This window comes from Xiphophorus maculatus, chromosome 9, assembly GCF_002775205.1.
Source record: "Xiphophorus maculatus strain JP 163 A chromosome 9, X_maculatus-5.0-male, whole genome shotgun sequence".
Taxonomy (NCBI): Eukaryota; Metazoa; Chordata; class Actinopteri; order Cyprinodontiformes; family Poeciliidae; genus Xiphophorus; species Xiphophorus maculatus.
The window spans coordinates 9,517,394-9,535,205 of NC_036451.1; positions in this window are offsets into that span (position 1 = coordinate 9,517,394).

Below are 17,812 nucleotides of genomic sequence, written 5' to 3' on the forward strand. Positions count from 1 at the left end.
CAGCTGAGGAGATGACTGGAACCACCCTTCCTCATGACTTTAGTTTTAGCTAAACTTTACATTTTTTATATAACAGAGATGACCAGAACTTGCAACTCTCCTGATGCCACCAGGTTTATTTAGAAATCTGTGAAACACGTCAAAGTTTCTAAAAGTGAATGATCTCATTCCGATAGTTTATAACTCTGTAACTTTTCAACATAACCCACAGTTGAAGCCACAGAATTTACAGAATTAAACTGAAGTCATTCTTGTATTTTCCTGCTTTGATTATTTCTCTGCATCTCTTAGACCTTGAGCACAAGCAGCTTCCAGCAATCAATACTCTTATCAGACATTTGGGATCTGTCTCTTTCTGTAACATGAATATGTTTTGAAAAAAAATAATGTCTTTTTCATGATGGCCGTCTAATGCTGAGTCCAGGCAGATTGAGGAATACAGAGAAAGGTGAATCAAACCTGCTTGTTGTTTCTTCACTGTATCGTTTTAATTTTGTTCACCATCTGATCTATGAAGCTACAGCAGGTCTTGTGTTGTGAACCTTCATGCACAAGCAGTAGAGACGGAGCCTAGCATATCCATGAGGATTACTCTTTGGTGTAGCTTATAATTCAGTTCTGATTCCCAAAGAGAAGGAATATCTAACATTTATCCCTGTTGAAAACAAGCAGTTCACTTCCTGGAAAGATGACTATGATGCCAGTTGAACCAGTGTGGTAGTTACGTAACCTCTTTTGCCTTTCGACTTCACTTTTTTCCTCTTCAAACTTTTCATTTAAAGTAAATATCTTCTGCTTAATTCAAGGTCAGATCGTGGGGGCAGCAGCCTTAGCAGAGACCCAGGTTTCCTTCTTCCCAGCTACATGGGCCAGCTCCTCTGGGGAAATCCCAGCACTGGGTCTCCTCTCGATGGGACGTCCCAGGAACATCTCAGCAGGTAGGCATGCAGGAGACATCCAGATACCTGAGCCACCTCAACCAGCCCTTCTCCATATTTAGGATCAGCCGCTCTGCTCTGTGTCTCACCTATGTCTAAACCAGAAACTCATTTTGGGCACTTGTCTCTACCCAGAGCTATTGACCTTAGATGAGGGTAGAAATGTGGATCCAACAGGAAATCAAGATGCTTAAGTATCAATTTTGAAAAACAAAAAAAACCCAAAAGAGTTTTTATTTATATTTTGTTTTAAAAAGATGGCATGTCAAAATGTTTTCATTCTATTTTCAAAAATCTGTGGAAGAACCTTGTTTCTAATAATTATTACACTTTTCTTGTAGTTGCTGAGCAGCTTTCTGCATATTTCCACTTTAGTTTTGGCTTCCAGATGTTGAAAGATCTCCTTTCCATCACCCTAACCTTTGCCTTTCTCTACAGATTCTCTATCACATTACAATCAGCACTCAAGCGGAGTCACTTTTAAATATTAATTATTTCTGGTCAGAAGAAACATATTGGTAAATTTAAAAGATGAGCTTAAACCTTTATTTACCAGGAGTATGAATAATTTTTGGCTCATCTCTAGATATTTTCTAATGATTGTTATGGAGACTTACTGACATCAAGACCATCCTCTCTGTTTTCTAACGGTATTTAATTGGCTTCTCATCCAATCTTGTCTATTCCAATTCTGATAATAAAAAAAGATTTTCATTACTTTTACTAACTACACAGCACATACAGACAATATAAAGTTAGCAGCTATTTTAACAAAGTCATGTCTGACATACGTAGCTCAACTTCTGCCTACTTTCTTTACTCATTAAGAGTATTTTTATAACCTGCATCTTGAACATTTTAGTTTCAACTATGTCACTGTTTGTTGTGGATTTAGAGTTAAATTTTTATGTATTTATTTATTTTTGTATGTTTTCTCTGGTCATCTTGAGTTTCTTGTCCTCTGACAGCAGTAATTCTGATCTGTTTGTGTTGAGATTTTTATTTTATTTAGCAGAAACCTGTGAGTGCCGTCTTGCAGCCACTGGCTCCATTTAGAGCGGCTCCTGTGGGACGTGCTCAGCTTTGAAAAGTTGTCACCCCGCGCAAAACGTAATCGACATTTTTGATAAATCACCTGCGTGCTGTTAACACTCAACGGGGTATTAATAATTATTACTCTTGATCTGGTGATGGAGTTAGTGACCCAGGGGCCTGAAGCTCCACCTTCACTTAAGAGGGGGAGGGCGGTGGAGGTCCACCACAGCGGTCCCTACCCGGCACACTGGGGAAAAGCAATTTGGCACCGTTGGCGCTGCGACCCCCTGACTGAGCTGCGTACCCTGCCTCCGCACCGAGCACACACACACATATTCAGACACACTGACATGCTGCATGCTGAGTGGACAAATTCAAACATGCTATCACAGGAGAAAATATGCCCAAACAGCAAATCTAACCTTGTCCCATGCTTTGAAAATACAGTAATAAACCAACAAACAAACAAACAAACAAATGAGACTGGAGGGATGATGTGCTGAAAACATCGAGGAAGAGGAGGGGTGTAGATCAAAGCAAATGGAATACTTGTTACCTAAAAGTGGAAAATTAAGCTTTTAAACAATGCCTCAAAGGAGGAGTTGCCTCCAGATCGCCAAGCTGAAGAGTTTAACCGGAAAAACTAGCATCACTTACTGCAACGATTTATGATTTTGATGCCTCTGTTTTCTGGTCTTGATTTGCTTCCAATAATTCCTTCAAAGATAATTGTGCTTGCCTTATATTATTTTCAGTTGAGCACCAACAGATTTACTTAGTCAAGCTTTTAAGGAGGGGTCCAGTTCCTGCTGATTCCTTCAATCTGCCACTATCACTTCCCTTCATGTTTCACTTCCTCTCTGTGTGTTTGTGTGAGCACCAGTGATTCAGCAATCAGCCACTCATTGTTTTTCATTCACTTTTATAGGATCAAAAAGAGGCCACTCAGGCCTTTTTGTTTGTTTCACCAGTGGTTACGGCTGTGGTTTGTAGTATTATGAGCCATAAATGCAAATTGGCCACAACACTGATATCAACAACCAAAGTTTTACTTCTTGAGTAACCCAGAGGCACCAGAAAGCACTGACCTCTCTTGAATGCTCTCTGAGGGGGTTATATAGTGGAAGCCCCTTTTCTCCTGGTTGTTCTTGTGTTGTGAAACCTTTACACTGCAATGACAGAGCTGAACATAAAGTCTTTGTTTTGATTGAAAAGGAATTTTCTTTGTTTGTTTTTGAGTCAAACATTAGAGCTTTATTTTGTTTAATATGCAGAACAAGTGATGGGTTAAGTGGAATTTCTTGGCAGTTCAGCAAGTTCTGCTTCAGCAAAACAGAAAATCTTCATTATGTAACCTTTCAGAACCATAATAAACATAATATTTTAATCTTTCAGATGTTAGTTCATCAATTATATTAAATAAATAATACAAATATGTAAGTCACTGCTGATTAACTGCAAAGATGTATATAGCAGCCTAATTTTTACTTGAGTTAGGAAAATAATGTGTATTGCTTTACACAAAAGGATTTAGCTGTAAAAATTTAGTAAAAGTTAACTCAAAACACAAGGAAGGTACTGAGTTTGATTCTGATGATGTCTTCTATTGCTCTCATATATCATCCTCTCCACATACTGTATATCTCTGGTGGTGGTACATAGCTAGCATAGATTTAGCTTTCCATGACGGTTCCTCCCATTTCTCCTTTTAGCTTTGTGTTTTATGCTTTCTAAGATAATAATTTAATAGTTCCTATAGGGGGCTTTCTTCCTAAAGTCCTCCAGGATCATTATTGTGTTATTCTTGATGGTGGTGCTGCTGTTCAGTTGTTCTCATCCTCCTTCCTTCTTTTTGCCATGTAGTCTTGGTGCGGGATTTTGAGTAAAAACTGTGTCCATTGTTTGGATGTTCTTTGTCCTGAAATCAGAAGCATCCATAATGAAATATTTCAAAGTGGAATCAGGACACAATTTTGCTGCTTTTATGTGTTTTGTGAAATGAGGGGGTTAAAGTACACCTACCTTTGTTATGCCCTTGACTGCCATTCCATGGATATAGATGCAGGTTGTATCTGCCGTAATGAGGGAGTTTCACTGGTTTATTGGCTGGAAAATGCTAAGCTGAAAAGAAAAAGTCTCTTTAAAGTAAATGTTTGGGAGACATTCAGGCTCCTGTTACTGGAATCTTTATGTAACATTTATCCAGCTTACCTGATGTTCACATAAAATAATTTAGGTAGCCAACATGAAAATTTAATGTTAATGCAGTACTACTCTCCCAAAATAAAGCTATGATTCTGTAATTGAGATCTTAGTTTAATGTGGTGGAGTAAATCTTTTGTGGATTTGGATTTTAAAGGCCAGCTCAGGACATATCCCTGTAACGATTAGGCATCAATCCTAATTTTTATTGTATTTTCTTTTTTTCACTTTATCAATTTTGGAGTTTCTATAGCCGTTATGTAGCACTATTATTTGTCGTTCTAATTTATAGCATTCAAAAAGCCTGTAGGAAGTACATACCGACATACTAATGTTTTTTTTTCAATGTTTTTCACTCAGTTGAATAATTCATATTCTTATGAAGCTGCTGTTGGTCAGCCTGTGCAGTAATGCAGTGGAGAAGACTGTCCGCAGTGGCAGTGGAGGGTCAATCGGCAATCAATTATTCCACTCGGCCTGGCCTGCAGCCACACCACAGACTGGCTTTCTGCATTGAGAGCACATACACACAGTGCAAGACACTCTACTCACATCCACTCAGTCTTGACTGGACACACAGGCCACAGAACCCACAGGTTTAATGTAATGAGGAAGCCATCTTGGAAGGAAGCTCAGAAAGGCACTTTTCAGTCCAGATTCTAAGTATTAACTATAAATGCCAGAGGAAAGTGCTTATGGTGGGTCTGAGCCTTGTATGTGGAACTGAACATCTGTATCAGTTAAACGGCACATTTTAGTTCCTCGTTTTTATTTTAGCCTCCAGTTCTTGTCATACAACTGACTGTTCTTGTCATCAGAACAAGATGATTTACAGGGAGTCCTCTTGTCTCCCTGTAAACACAGGAGGACATTTGAGATTTAATCTCTTAACCGGACATTTTTTAGTTTACAGTCAAAAATTCATTAGTAACGTGAATTACACTGTATACTTTCATTTTGTCCGTTTTTATTGAAATACTGTATATTTGAAATGTCTTAATGTTGAGACAAATTGGAACTGAAATCAAATTATTTGTGTGCACAAACCAAAGGGAATAAAAGCTAATTCTGATCATCATGATTTTACCTTTGAACTATTAGGTATCTGTCTTTAGATAGTTACATTTTAAACTCAATCTCTTACATGTAAAAGTCAAGATACACTTTAGAAATATGCATTTTCACAAGTTTGTGTCTTTGAAAACAGAAATAAATGTGAGGAAGGTTGTCAGTCTGTCCAAGTTGTCTTTTTCTTTTTCCATTGACCACTTGAGATAGATATGAGCTTTTCCATGAACCTCCAGCTGAGTTCAACAGTGGTTTCAGACTAACATGTACCCATTCTTCATTAGCAAATAGCTAATTGTCAGATTGGAAAAACATCAAGTTTTTTCTAAGAAAAACTTGCTTATCTCATTCCATTCATGTTCAACTTGGCACATACTTCTCGTAATAGTTTGCTCCAATTCTGCTCGATTTCTCCTTATGGAACTGGTGTAACTGAATGAAATGATGACTGAAAATGTGTTAGAAATACTTGTATTGTTTAGTGAATCTGAGGAAACGGTTTCAGCTACCAGTTGCTTTAGATGGTGCTAAAACTGTAGACAGATTCCTGCTTTGATTAGCTTTTGGTTTGACTCTCTGTGACAATTTCACCATGTTTCCTCAAGCAGAAATACATTTGGTTTATGTATATGTAAAACATTCACTACCAAGAACTACTCTACACAACCCCACCCCATAGCAAAGCATCCCTTATGGCTAGTTAAACAGTCAGGTCTCAGTAAAAAACAAAACAAAACCCAACACCACTTCCTGCCGCGCGTCATGTCCACACACATAAAGGACTGGGCAGGCAGTCATGTGGCAAACACACTGCAGCTGCAAACTGAAGTGACTGAGGTGCCACTGAGCCTGACACACACAGGGAGGACACGGGCCTGGAGGCAGACACACACTGTCTTTACTGACCAACTTGGAGTGTCTGTGTACTGATTGCTAACTGGGTTCTGTCATGTTTGTCTTGCCGAAAGGACACACAGTCAGGTTTGTGAAGACGTAAATATAAAAAGAGCAACTTTACATCGACTGAAGGTTTAACATCAGGAGATAAGGATCTGGCTGAGTCCTTTCTTCTCTGATATTGCAAGCGAGACCAAATATTATAGCTAACAGAAGCCAAATTTCTGAAAAATCAACCAAATACTTGACCAACATTTACAATTTGCTAAATTAGCCTTCTTGTTTACTTATGAATTTAATCAGTCTGTTAGGAAAGAACGTTAAACATTAAATAGATTTTTGCTGCTCAACAATCTTTGGATCTTGTCTGGTCTTCTTCTTGATGCTGAGAGCATTTACAATCATACCTGGACTGCAGGCAGATCAGTCAAGCACAAGCACACATTGAACTTGATCAGATCTACTATACACATGTTTTGAAGATTCTACAGAAACATCAGAGTTTGCACGTCAAAGTTTACATTCCTTGCAACTGTCTGAATGGTCTTTCTATTGGGTTGTAGAACCAGATATTGTTCTTTTTCTTAAGAAACGAAAGAGACTCAAAGACTAATTTGGCTGCAAAACCTTTTCCACTGTGTCTTTAATTAATTGTGATAATATCCAGAGAAATCCTCCTTTTAGATCCAACACTGACATCCTCACTTCTAAGCAGTTAATCTGAGTATTCAGGAAGAAAAGGAAAAGTTACTTATTGGCATATTTAATTTTTAAATACATTTTACCTCTCACAGAAGGATCTTAAGTGTGTTGTTGACATCAAAACTTGCTTAAAAAGACTCAGCCAAAGGATGCAAGTGAAAAATAAACCAATTCAGTAAATTGTGGGGTTTTAATTGTGTGTTTATTTATTGGAAAGTATGCATTCCACATTTACTTTCACATAAAGTAGTGAAACTTTGATTTCATTTAAAGTTGCTTATCTCATTCGATTGATGTTTTCTATGGTACAATAAATCAAACTTTATTTGAAGAACTTACGTTGGAAATGACTTTTTTTGTGGAGCCTACTCCATCAGTTTTATTGCTGGTATTTAGTTTCCAACTCAAATCCATAACCTAACTACTGAACATGTTATACTGACCTAACACCTTTTATGGCATAAAATAAATATAATCTTGTTAAGTTCATTAAAAGGTAAAGTATTTTTAAACTCAGGAAGTCTAATCTATTTGTTCTTACCCTCAGGAGTAAGTAATTTATTATGTGACTTTGGTACTAGACGTTGGTTCTTTCCCAGATATTCTGTTGTAGATTTTCTGCTGTGTTTGAGACCATTCTCTTGTTGCTGTCCCAGTTTCATATATTACGGCTCATATTTGACCAGAATACTTTGAGATACAGAGGAGTTCATGATCCACTCAGTGACTGTAAAGTCCAAATGATCATCACTCCACTATCATGCTTAACAGTTAGTATGCGGTATAAACAAGGATATTCCTCCAGACTCCTTGTGTTTCAATAGGATGGAACTTCACACAAACTCATGCTTTCATGTCTTCTTTAGAAATAAGAGATTTTCAACCCAGAGTCAGTGAGTCTTTTTTTAATTGAGCAGTCTTTATCTTCAACATTTAGCATACAAACTGAGGCCTCTAGAGCTGGAGAGTCCTTGGCAATTTCGCAATTTCTCTGAGGATTGCATAGCCTGATCTCGGGGTGAATTTTGTTTGTTTGCTGCAAAAAAAATTGGTTCCTGATAAGCTTGGAAGTGTCCTGAAATATATTCTCCTTGTGAGAAATATTTTTTCTTTAGAATGATGGACTTGAATTTGATTAGAAATCTTCTTACAACCATTCTCAGGTTAAAGGGCCCCAACAGTAGGTTCTTATGTCTTTCTGTCTTGACGTGCTGACGCACCACTATATGCAACACAACAGCAAAATGCTAAAACTCCTGACTTAATCGAGGTGGTCACACCATCTATGTATAACTGATCAAGTGTATTAATTGGTAGAACCTGGTGGCTAGTTCCCCTTTTAAATTCATGCAACCTATTTTGAAGTAGCAGGAAAGTTCGGTTGGGAAAACAGGTGCCACAAAAGGCAGCAGAAGACTAAATATGGACTAAAACAACTTCAACAGCTACCATGTGGGAAATGTTGTGGTTAAAGTTTGCCAAAAGTTTTTCTCAAAGAAATAAAGAATAAGAATATTAGAGCGGGAGAAAACACGCTGTGACTGTCAATGAAACACAAAGCAGCAGTACCATGTTGTCTTGCTTGTTTCTTGTGACTTTAACTGGGGTACAGTCAAAGCTTCTGCCTTTTAAACGCTCGTCCTCATTTAGCCTGTTTAATACGGTGCACAGGAGTTCTGCAGGAATACGAGGAAGAGGAGAAGTAAAGAGAATGAAGAAGTGACTGCGGTGAAGGAGTGCAGAGTCAGCGGTGCCAACGGCATACGGAGGAGACGGAGCGCCCAAACTGTCATGGCAGCCCCTGTTGGGTGACAGAGCCGTCACAGTTCGAGAACAGGAGGCAGAGAAAAAGTAAAGGAAGTTAGCAGAAAAGAGAAGCTTCTTGTCTGACATGTTGCCTTTTTATTTAGAGCTATTTTTTGTGGTGAAAGATGTTGGCAGTTTGGGGCCAGCTGTGCTGTTCCTCTGACTGAGAATCCTTCTACCTTTGCTGCTATTGATGCGGTCGTCGCTGCTGTTTTTAAGAGACGTATCGTTTTTGTTCACTGTTGGTTCACGGTTTCACTCAAGTGAGAGCTGTAGCTCAGATTCTCTTCCAGTTTGTGTTTGTCTCAGATCATAGCTCATGGTGTCCACTTGTTCACAGTAAGGAGCGTTTTCGTTTTCCTGATTAAGCACTTTCAACACAGTTGTTTGAAAAGGGTTTTACTATTAAATGTTCTCCTGAGAATTGTTGTGACAGTTAATATGGCATTTTGTTGCTCAAGACTTGCGATAAAGACCTGCTCCTGCATAAAGGACCTGTTCTGACTGACAGTAAAGCTTCAGACTGTACAGTAATTATCCATTCTTTGCACATGCTCTATCTCAGCAGGAGGTGCGGTGCTACCAGGACAACATGGCCAGGAGTCATCATAGGGTTTTCAACCACTGACTGATCTAACATTCATGTTTTTGAAGCTGGAGAACCAAAGTAAGCACAGTGTGAATGTTTACTTCCAAAATATGTTTCTTATGTACAATTTTCTATAGAGAGATATACAAGCAATGATACAGATGCATATGAAATTGAAACATAAAAAAAGAATCAAATAATAAAATTAGCAATACAATCATCACTGATAAAAACAATTCATAATTAAACAAAAAAGTCCATCAGAATAAAGATAAAACAATTACATTTACAAAAAGTAACAAGTAACTAGTACAACATTGTAAATGTTGTACTAGTATGGCAGTTTAACATCTCTGTAATTCAAGTATTGTGTCACAAATAAAAAACAAATGAGTCTTTAACCTGAAAACATCATTCAAAAAGTTCACTCTAACTTTCCTTTAGAACAGATGATTACCACACTGGTGAGGATCCCTAACGTTGAGAAATATCACTTAGTTCCAACCCTCCAGGACTGGAGTTGCCCTACAAACTGTCCCTCATCCCTTAGCAAATATTGAAGACTCTGAGGACAGCGGCCTCTTTAGTAGCTTCATACCACCAAAAGCATCAAAACGTTTTCTAGACGTTTATGTCATATAGTTTCTGAAAGCTGTTGTTCTACTTTTTCAATAATTTTAACAAAATAGGGAGCTTAGACATAACAAGATATACAAAGAGCTGATGAATGTAAAGTCTGTTGTTTTTTAACACTGCAAAAAATTACATTTTTAAAGATACTGAGACCTGACCTGAGACAAGAGAGTCAAAAATTATTGATAAAATTGAAATCCAGTCACATGAGATGTGCTAAACCATTACAAACATAATAATATCTAAAGAACATGATTATTTGGATTTATACCATAGATCACTAGTTCCTAAATTTTTACAAAATAACAGTGGCAGAAATTTTTGATCAGTTACCTAAAACAGCAATAATTCAAAGTCACTTAAACAGGACTGTAATGACAGCAAGAAAAATCTAACCAACATACTGTTCTAATACATTTTTAAGTGCTTTTTTTCTCTTTAAATATTTATTGATGAAATATGTTTTACTGTGATGATTTTTGTTATTTACACACATTTCTTCATTCATAATGACAACTTTAGGAACCACAGGTCAATAAGACTCGGAGAAATCAGGATTAACTAATTGAGAACTACATGTTCTCCTATTGGCAAATTGTACTGCACAAAGTATCAACAACAGAGCGGCAGACGCAAATTTATGTTAAAAAAATTCCCACTCAATAAAATGACAGAAAATTTTTAATCTGAGGTTTTGCAACTTCAGAATAAGATTCAGTTATTTTAAAGCTTTTTGCACATTACCAGGAGTTTTATTAACTGTGGAGGAGTGTCTGCTTCTTTTTGTCCCTTACTACATCACCTATATATTCACATCGACACCACAACCTGCTGTCCTGTTTGGTTCGGATCAGCAGCAAAGCTCAGTTCACACGGCATCAGTGTGAGCAGCAGCTGGACACATGTTAGCAGTCCTCCTTCCTCCGCCTGCAGGTGTGGGTCAGGTAGGCCCCCATGAATAAGTAATTCTCTGCAGTCCGCTCAGCCAGGCCTGCTTATGTCAATTAAAATTGTATGACTTTTATTAAGGTTTAAGGACAAACTTTGTGTTGTGCTTCTGCTCCTTTTCAGCGAATGCAAAGTTCTGTTATATGTCAAATTTCTGCTTGTTTGTGGGATGTTATTAACAGATCTGCACCGTCAGAGCTGAAAGGATGTTCGTTTTTTAAAAAAAGAAAAGCTTTGCTGAGGCAGGACCATAACACTGGGTGGAGGTGGGGGTCTCAAATACATGTTACACAGCAGAAAATATTTGGAAATGAGATAAAATTATTTAAATTTCCTTGTACTTTCTTGCTTTCACTTCTTGGATTGAGCCAGAAGGGGAAGTTATTAAGTAATTTTGCTCAAACAGAAAAATGGTAGTTCCTTTCCAGCACTGACCCTTCACATTTAGTTTAACTGAGTCAGCTTCAAGCATCTGCAGACTCACAATGTTTCAAAGCTTTTGTCTCCAAACTGTGATGATAAATCTTTGTTCTGGGCCAAATTAGTGTTTCTGATATGTAAGCGTGCCCAGTCCTCTGCCTCTTTTTTCCACAGTTTCAGCTAAACTGTCTATAGAAGCAATAATTTAATTAAACAAAACATCTTATCTTTCCATAATTTTAAATCTATCGAAAGCTTCTAAGTAGTAGAGGAAAAATAAAACTTCACGCTGAAAGATGGAAAATAATAATAATAAAAAAAATCTGCTACACCAAACTGGTGCAGTTACATCACAAACATATCAACATCAAACTTTCACAAAGCATGACTCAACAAAAATGACAAAAGGAAAATAATAGTAATCTCCTTTTTTATTTTTGTTGAGAAATAAGGAAAGCCATATCCCAAGGCATAAAAAATATTTATCATTTCTTACTATAAACAATCTATATAATAATTTATACTATATTATAGACTAATTGCAGACAACAATTTGTTTAGCATAGTTAATCAACAGTGGGCAAGCTCTATAGTTTTCTAAATGACAAAAGGGGTTGACGGTCAAGGCTAGCTCTGTGGCACTTTTCAAAAACAATCTCAACCAATTAACTCAAGGTGTATTATGCCAGAAAGCAGATTTTAAAAATATCAACCATTAGATTCACAATGGAGTGAGTTGATTTTAATAACCACAAATAAACAAAAAAAACTAAGAATGAAGAAAAACCGGACATTTTCTCTTGTATTTCTGGAAGGACAAGTTCAGTTTCTCAGTTTCCTATTAAAATACCAGATAACTGCAATGCATATAACAAAACAATAACAATAAATAATTTTTCAAAATGCTTTCAGCCTTTAATGTAGCATATGAACTGTACAATTCAAGTAAGGACAACTAAAACCTGTTAGAGGAAAACATATAAATAAATAATGCAGCCGGCGCTCTTTGGGGGACCCCACAGACATTTTCACCCTACAGGTGAGGACGACTCAGCGAACTGACAGTGAATGGACTTGTGCTGTAGTTATAATCCTGGATCCAGATTTATGGAGAATACAGGAGTTGTTGTCATATGAGTCTCATCTGGTACTTTGACTATTGAGGTTTAATTCATGTCAAATCTTTGTTTTATGTGGGCAGTAGTGCAGTCTCGTGTAATCGGACAGCTAATCTATATAAATATATATAGAAGAAGAGCTGTTGGTTAGAGAGACTCAATACCTTCTTCTGCTTTTGGACTTTGATGAGTCAGCGGTATCACTTTTTAGCTTGATGCAAGGAAGACACTAGCTGCTCATAATTACTCAGCCTAACCCAATTTAGAACTTAAAGGAATATAGTTTTAATCAATTAAAGATGTTGACTACACTCAAAATAGATTTGTTTGTTTTATTTCCTGTAAAATGATGCATTAATATTTTTCAATGAGAAGCATTGATACTGATTCCACCCTCAATCAATGATTCCCTTCTGAGTATAATGCACTGTACATATTTGCTTTTTGATTTTTTTTAATCAGTGCATGGAAGATATGCATATGTGTGTCCCAGAGTGTGTGCGTCACTTTTGTATTGATGGTTTCCTTATCCACCTCCTACCAGAACCTTTGTGATGCTTTTAATCTGGTGTGATATGTCATAGGAACAGTTCTGATTACATATTAATGAAACATGCAGCTCTGTGTGTGTGGGGGGGTGGGCGTGTGTGTGTGTGTGTGTGTAAACTGATGAGATGTGAGGTGAAGGTGGTGTCATTTCACCCAGCAGGAGGTCAGCTTCATATTGAGGTGGGAAGGTGATGGGTTACCAAGGAGATAGTTCTCACTCCAGCCAGGAAGAAAAACGCCCCTAATAAACACATTTTATTTAAATCCTGTTGCAACTGTTACTTCATGAATATCAGCAATTTCACACTTAACTTAAAATATGATTGAAAAATTCATATTTTAATTAAGTAAAACAGTTATATAAATATACTGTATGTTTTCAAGCCTTTATTTATACTTATTGTGATTTTTTGTTTTGCATGCAGATGATGAACGCACAACATTCAAGACTGGAATATTACATTAGACCAATAAAAAGCAGTCATCTTTTATGTAATTCTCTGCTTAAACTGCACGACCATGCTCTCTAATATTTGGTATTTGAGTGAAGCACTGTTGGTGCAATAATGGATAAGTGCACTGTAAATAAAACAACTTGATACATGTATTAGATTGATAAATGCATTGGACCATTTACACACACACTGACATATAACTTCTAAGGTTATATGTGATACATTTTTGTATCAAAAAAGTTGCATTGAACTTTTCTTGATACAGATGCTGGAATTTTGTGTTGGTGCATTCTTTGTCTTTAAAACTTAATTTTTAAAATGGGTCACTTTCTCCTCTTGGTTTTCTGGGTAAAATGTTTGCATTCCTCTTCCAGGCTAACTGGACCAATTCAATTCAATTTGTTTATAAAGCACCTATCGACATGATCTCAAGACACTTTACAAAAACAAGTCAGTTTAATCCAAACGTGCAGATTCAAAGTCAATTACATACGTTTCGATTCAGTTTTAATGGTTAAACAATGCAGTTAAGTTCAGTTTATTATTCAAGTTGGTTAAAACAAAAGTGATGCAACTAAAAGCCAATGTCTTTAAAACATGTGAAGTTTTTTACTTTGACTCCTGTATTAACACTTTTTATGATCCTCCGAAATGAAATTGTGTTGTTAGCTTTGAATTCAATAATGTTAAAACACAACCACTGACAATCATTTCTGAAAGCCCAAATTTATTTTAGGCTAATACTTTAAGTTGATTCAGGGATAAATTACTGCATCTTTAATATTGTAGCTCATATTAAAGTTGAGCTACAAATAACTGGTGTTGAATTCAAAACTCACATTTGCTAAATGCCTTTTTTTGTATTTCTAATGCAAATATCTTTCTCTTGCCGCAATAAAAATTTCCATCTTTTGTGTGATGCTATATTTTGACCCACCTGTCTCCCTTTCGTCCCTCTTCACACGGATTCGTGTGTTAACATGTGAGGGTCATAATCAAGTCTTTCTGAAAAGGTGCAAGTCAGCGATTCCAGCATCTCATCAATATTAATCAGAGTTGGTCAGAAGCTGCATAAGCATTCATTAGAGCCTCATAAAAACTAATCATGGGCATCATCTGAGGTCAGAGGACACGCAGGCCTGCATGGGAACACACTGGACGGGACACTCAGCAACTTGTGTTTCTACAGGTCACTCCAACACCAGTGGGGTGGGTGTGTGTGTGTGTGTGTGTGTCCTCATCATACAAGATGCCTTACACCTTTCATTAATGTGTCTTTGGCCAAAGTAGAAGATTTTCATTACTGTTTTGCGTTTTTCAACAATTTCTTCAGGTGTGTAGTGTGCCTTTAGAATACCGATGTATTTCAGTGAATGAAAGCTGGAGCTTTCAATCAGACTGAATAAATTTACCAGTCACAGGAAGGAAATTTGCTGCAGCAACGCTTCTGGAAGCCATATTTTATTTTTCTTTAAACTCCGGTCTTTAAATGGCTTGTGCCTTCCAGGTTTTAGATGTGTCCTTTCTTCAATGCAGCTGAATCAAATGTCTGAATCGCTAATTAACTTTTCATGTCATTCAGGACAAAATCTAAAGTTCAGAAAGGTTGAGGATTGACTTTGGACACCAGTCTTTAAATGTAGGGAAAATGTATTTTAAGCAGAAGATTTTAAGATTTGGCAACGTTTTGTATGTGTTCAAAACTTTGAAAAATTCATATTATAATTTTAAAAAGTATATTTTAATGCATTTGGGGAAATAGAGGAGTTTGTGAGTTGATGTAGATATTTGAGCAGCGTCACAAGTGTGCAGTTGCATCTAAAACCCTGATACCTAATCAGATTAAACAGATATAAGGCGTGCTGAAGCAGCATCAAATCTCAGATTTCTGTTTCTGCGCTTCCACTTTACATCAGTTAGGATGAAAAGTCTAGCCTAACTGGTGCAAAACTTCACTCACAGGCCCTGACTTTAATGTGTGTGTGCAGGAATCCAGATTTAACCCTGATGTGCAGCTGATGTCCAGCCGGCAGCTAAAACACACACGGAGGGAATGTGTACATGCAGCCGCTTTTGTCAGTGTAAACTTTGAAGACATCGTTTCAAGTTCAGAAATGCCTCAGAGCTTGATGTGTAAACTGGACAGACCTTCTGTCAGCAGGTTGGTTTAGGAGAGAGCACACGCATACACACACACCAACACCCGCGCACACAGAGTGGCTGAGCAAACAACAACAGCAGCACATAAACAGGTGTAATCAAACGCGCAAAGTGCTGAAGAGGGTGGAATCAGTGACGTGCATGATAAAAGGGCTCTTTCAGCAGCTGAAACGCCAACAGTGAAGACCACAGAAGAAGAACAGAGAAGAGGAGGCCTTGGCCTGAGGCGTGTTGGTTTGTGTCTCTAACAGCAGTTTGTTTGAACCTCTGCGTGGCCTCTCGTCTTATTGACGGTTTCTCCTTCATCACCCTACCGGGGCCACAGGGGATTGGGGGTGGGTGGGAGGTGGGTGTGCAGGAGGTTCGACACCTCCCCTCAGAGCTGGACGCTGGCGGTAAAGCGCTGATGGTTAGCTAGCACAGCTCCCTTTGTGCTGAAGTACGAGCTTTAAAATGCTGCGTCTGCCTCCAACACACACAGATGCCCGCTCACATCTCAGCAAAAAAAAAAAAAAAAATGAAAAAGAAAAACACACGCACATAGCCCGTCAATATACACCCGTCACCTGGTGCTTGGAAACCAGAGGGTAAAGTGTGGAAGACACATGCGAGAGTAAACTTACACATGTGCAGCGACCGATGGCATCACCTGGGCCCAGAGGTGCCTCACTCAGCTCTTCCATATGCACTGATCCCCTTCACACACACACACACACACACACGCCTCCATGGTCATGTTGCACCCCAGAGGATGCCACCTGCCCCAGCAGCACTGATACGGTCATCATTGGGGTCATTCATTGTTTTGTCCCTCAGGGGGGCGGGCGAGGTAGCGTTTTTTTGAGAAAATGTTTTCTTTCTTTTTTTTTTACTATTATATTATCTTTGTGAGGAACAGTACGAGATCCTGGGAATCTATCAGTAAACGTTTAATGTTTGGAGGACAATGTTGGGAAATGAGAAATGTTAAAAGATGGGAGAGAATCACCGGTGGATATTAAGCATACTGAGACAGAAAAAGTAAAAGTATTCATGCACTTATTTTCTTTTCCAGATTTTGTCATATTACAACACTAAATCTATAAACTAAAAACACCAATTTTCAACGATTGATGTTTTTTATATGAAAGGTCAACACAAAATAGTTTATTACTGCATGGGGGGATTAACTTTTTTCTACTAAAAGCCTTGGTGAGGTTTTTGTACAGCTGGGAGGTTTTAGGGGTGATTGACATACAAATATTTACCCTTTCTTCAAAATAGCTCTAGTTCTGTCAGACTGGATTGAACGTGTTTCTGAAAAACTAGATAATATATGGTGACATCATTTTTATTCAGAGAGGTCTGCACTGAAGTGGCTGGGTCATTGGGCCCTGGTTGGTCTCTGTCTAGTGTGAAGGGAGCCTCCTGAAGTGAACACAGACAGTTTAAAGCAAAGCACAATTTGAAGGGACATGCCAGAACAAAAACATGTGAGAATCATCATTCATTTCTTTCTCTCAAGATCAGTTTCCTGAGTTTACAAGAATTATAAGATTTGCCCAAAGAGCTCTAGGTTTTCATAGAAAAAGCATGATGGGAGAAAGGCTTTAAGCACTTTTTAAATTCAAGCCTTGCTTAAGCCCTATTTGTTCCTCTTTAAAACATAACTATGCAGAACACATCCAAATTAAGAATACCTTTAAAAACCTCAGGCTACAAATAAAGCAGGATATGTACTGAAAGGCAGTAATTGAAGATATCTTCATAAAGAAGTAAGATTGAAAAGTTTGTAAAGTTGGTTGGAGTTAACATTAACAGCGAAGTGAGTTCTGCATAAAGATGGTCCTATAAGTGCCACAGAAATGCAAACAGTTTTTCCTTTTCTATGCATGTGTGAAGAGGTTACAGGGTCACAATGCTGCATCTGGTGTGAGGTGGACATTCTGCTGGTTTGGCACTTTAGCATGCTGCTGCTTTACTTGTGTGTGCATGTATGTACAGATGGCACATTTGTGGATTGCATATTTTTCGTATGCCAATGTTTGAATTCCATTCTCACATGCATTTACTTGTGAAGGTATTACTCCACAAAAGAAGTTGTGAGCTAGTAACTGACTTAAATCAGCCTCACTTTTACCAATCAACCTTCCATTCATGTGTGCGTGCAAACCAAACGCTCTGGAAGCTTCTGTCTCCAGTTTTGCTGATTGTTTTTTGTGTCTCTTGATGTGTGTGAGACAATGAAATAATGCTCATGTGTTGTGCCGTAAATCCCGCTCTGTTTGTCTGCGTTCTCCCTCATTAGTGTGA